This window comes from Pipistrellus hanaki (genome assembly GCF_964339955.1).
Source record: "Pipistrellus hanaki genome assembly, contig: scaffold_136, whole genome shotgun sequence".
NCBI lineage: Eukaryota > Metazoa > Chordata > Mammalia > Chiroptera > Vespertilionidae > Pipistrellus > Pipistrellus hanaki.
This window is the reverse complement of record NW_028182201.1, coordinates 15,001-18,957: the sequence shown is the minus strand read 5'-3', so window position 1 is coordinate 18,957 and position 3,957 is coordinate 15,001.

The window sequence follows — 3,957 nt, the reverse complement described above, 5'->3', positions numbered from 1 at the left end:
CTCCTTTCTCTGATTTTCCCCACTTTTTCTCCTCCCTTCGGCCTCTCCTTTCTCCCTCTCCCTCTCCTCCTCCTCCTCCTTCTCCCCTGGGACGCGGCTCAGTCACTCCCTCTCCAAGGGGGTCCCCGCTCGCGCCCCTCACCAAAGCCTCCAGCTGCGTTTTGGTGCGTCCTGGCCGCGCCCACAGCTCCCCTTTTTTGGGGGGACCCAGGCTCACCCCCAACCCCCCTGGGGCCTGCCCTCTCCAGTCCCCCTCCTTCGCACCCACCCACCCCCTCCACCCCCTGCGCCCCTGGGGTCCCGCGCACCTGGCCAGGGCGCGCGAGGCGGGTCCCCTGGGTGCCATGGGCCTGGCGAGCTGGGCGCGCACTGGACGGACTTTGCCCCAGGAGCTGTGACTCAGCACCCTGTGCTCCTCCCTCCTTCCCTCCCTCCCCTCCCTAATCTGCTTAAGCCCCAGGGCATTCTGGGAATTTTTCTCTCTTTTTCTTTCTTTTTTTTTTGAATTAATCTCAGAAAAACCGGTTTGTCTGCACCCTGGGCGGGTGGGATTCAACAGGAGCTGGTTTTGAATGTTGATGGGAAGCCCTGGGGGGCGGATGGGAGCTGAGGGGAGGTCTGGGGGGGGGCCCTCTCCTCTCTCCTTCCTTCCCCCCCCCCCCCCCCCCCGCAATGCCCCCTATGGGGACCGTTAGGCTGGGGGCAGAGGGAGGGGGCGGGGAAGGTTGACCAGCCAGCCGGCCCCTGGTGGGGGACCCATTGGGGCAGGGAGGTTGGGGGTGTAGGGGGACCATAGGGTGTAAGATGGGAGGGTGAGGGGGGGGGGGAATGCGGGGGCGGGGAGGGGAGGGAAAGGAAGGGGCTGGGAGAGGTCGGACAGCCCGCCGGCCCCATTGCAGGCCTTTCAGTGTGCGTCATAGCGAGTGGGGTTCTGATGGTTCCATTGATTGGCTTATAGATATAGACATAGACATAGAGATAAATACGTATAGAAATAGATATATAGACATAGACATAGAAATAGATATAGACATATAGACATAGACATAGACATAGATGTAGAGACAGCGACAGAGACATAGACATAGACATAGACATAGATATAGACATAGATATAGATATAGATACAGATATAGATAGAGATATAGACATAGACATAGATATAGACATAGACATAGACACAGACACAGACATAGACATAGACATAGACATAGATATATGTGTATATATAGATAGATATAGACATAGACATAGACACAGACATAGACATAGACATAGATATAGATGATATAGACATAGACATAGACATAGATATAGATTAGATATAGATATAGATATAGATATAGACATAGGCATAGATATAGATATCGACATAGACATAGACATAGACATAGACATAGATATAGAGACAGCGACAGAGACATAGACATAGATATAGATATAGATATAGATATAGACATAGACATAGACATAGATATAGATATAGATATAGATATAGACATAGATACAGATATAGATACAGATATAGATACATTAGAGGCCTGGATAGATATAGTTATATAGATATAGATTATTAGATATAGATTATTAGATATAGATTATTAGATATAGATATACATATACAGCTAAGACACGGATATATAGATATAGGAATAGATGTATAGATATAGACATATAGATACAGATATATGGATATATAGATATAGATGATATAGATAAGATATAGATATAGATATTGATATAGATATAGACATAGAGATAAATATAGAAATAGATATATAGACATAGACATAGAAATAGATATAGACATAGACATAGACATAGAGACATAGACATAGACATAGAGACATAGACATAGACATAGACATAGACACAGACATAGATATAGACATAGACATAGAAATAGATATAGATATAGATACAGATATAGATACAGATATAGACATAGACATAGACATAGAAATAGATACAGATATAGATACATTAGAGGCCTGGATAGATATAGATATAGTTATATAGATATAGATTATTAGATATAGATTATTAGATATAGATATACATATATAGCTAAGACACAGATATATAGATATAGGTATAGATGTATAGATATAGACATATAGATACAGATATGTGGATATATAGATATAGATGATATAGATAAGATAGATATAGATATAGATATAGTTATAGATATAGTAGATATAGATATAGATATAGATATAGATATGACATGATGTAGATATAGACATAGATATATAATACATACATAGATATACATATATGGATAGACACAAAGATTATATAAATATATAGATATGGGTATAGAGGTAGATATAGATATGATATAAATATAGATGAGATAGATATATAGATATAGGTATGATATATATAGATATTATATAGATATAGATATGATATAGATATAGATGATATAGATATATAGATTTAGATACATAGATATAGATATATTGATTTCAGAGAGGAAAGGAGAGGGAGGGAGAGAGAGAAACATCCATGCGGAGTGAGAATCATGGATCCGCTGCCTCCTGCTGGGCTTGATCCCCAGGGTGGGGCGTGCAGGAGGCAGCCGATCCATGATGTTCCTCTCTGTCCCACTGCCTCCCTCTCCCTCTAAAAATCAATAAAAAATTAAAAAGTTAACAAGAGAGGGTCATACGGATGTATCACATGTCCAATAGGATGGGTATTAAGTGGCCAGATGATGATGATCTCTGAACACAGAACCGTCCGGCCGCCCTGTGTCCGTCCTGTAGGATAAAAGGCTCACAGGCACAGGGTCCCCTCGACCGGGAGTCCGACCAGCAGGCAAGCCGGCCGGCCGCCCACGTCCCCACCCCCTGGCCGGGCCGGCCGGACCCCAGCCATGCACGCATTCATGCACCGGGCCTCTGATCTATCTATCTATCTATCTATCATCTATCTATCCATCCATCCATCCATCCATCCATATATCTATCTATCTATCTATCTATCTATCTATCATCTATATCTATCTATCTATCTATCATCTATCTATCTATCCATCCATCCATATATCTATCTATCGATCTATCATCTATCCATATCTATCTATGATCTATCTATCTATCTTTATCTATCTATCACCTATCCATATCTATCTATCATCTATCTATCTATCTATCATCTCTATCTATCTATCTATCATCTATCTATCATCTATCTATATCTATATCTATATCTATATCTATATCTATCTATCTATCTATCTATCTATCTATCAATCATCGATCTATCATCTATCTATCTATCCTGAGTGGCCAGATTATTATGCGTTGAGAGATCATCATCATCTGGCCACTTCATGTATGTGTGTGTGTGTGTGTGTGTGTGTGTGTGTATAAATTTGACTTTTGCAATAATTAAATAGTGCAAGTATTGGGCAGCTGTGGCTCAGTGGTTGAGCCTCGACCTAGGAACCAGGAGGTCAGGGTTCGATTCCCAGTCCCTTGAGGCCCGGGTTGTGGGCTCCATCCTCAGTGGGGGGCGTGCAGGAGGCAGCTGATCCGTGATTCTCTCTCCTCATGGATGTTTCTCCCCCTCCCTTTCTCTCTCTGAAATCAATAATAATAATAAATAAAAAACATTAAAAATTGACCCAAAGCCGAAACCGGTGTGGCTCAGTGGATAGAGCGTCGGCCTGCGGACTGAAAGACCCCGGGTTCGATTCCCTGCCAAGGGCATGGACCTTGGTGGCGGGCACATCCCCAGTGGGGGGCGTGCAGGAGGCAGCTGGTCGATGGTTCTCTCTCATCATCGATGTTTCTAGCTCTCTATCTCCTCTCCCTTCCTCTCTGTAAAAATTCAATAAAATATATTTTTAAAAAAATTAAAAAATATGAAAATCAACTCAAGGACTGTGTGTGTGCCTGCCTAGGGGCCTAGCCAGTGGCCACGGACACTAGGGGGGTGGAGGGG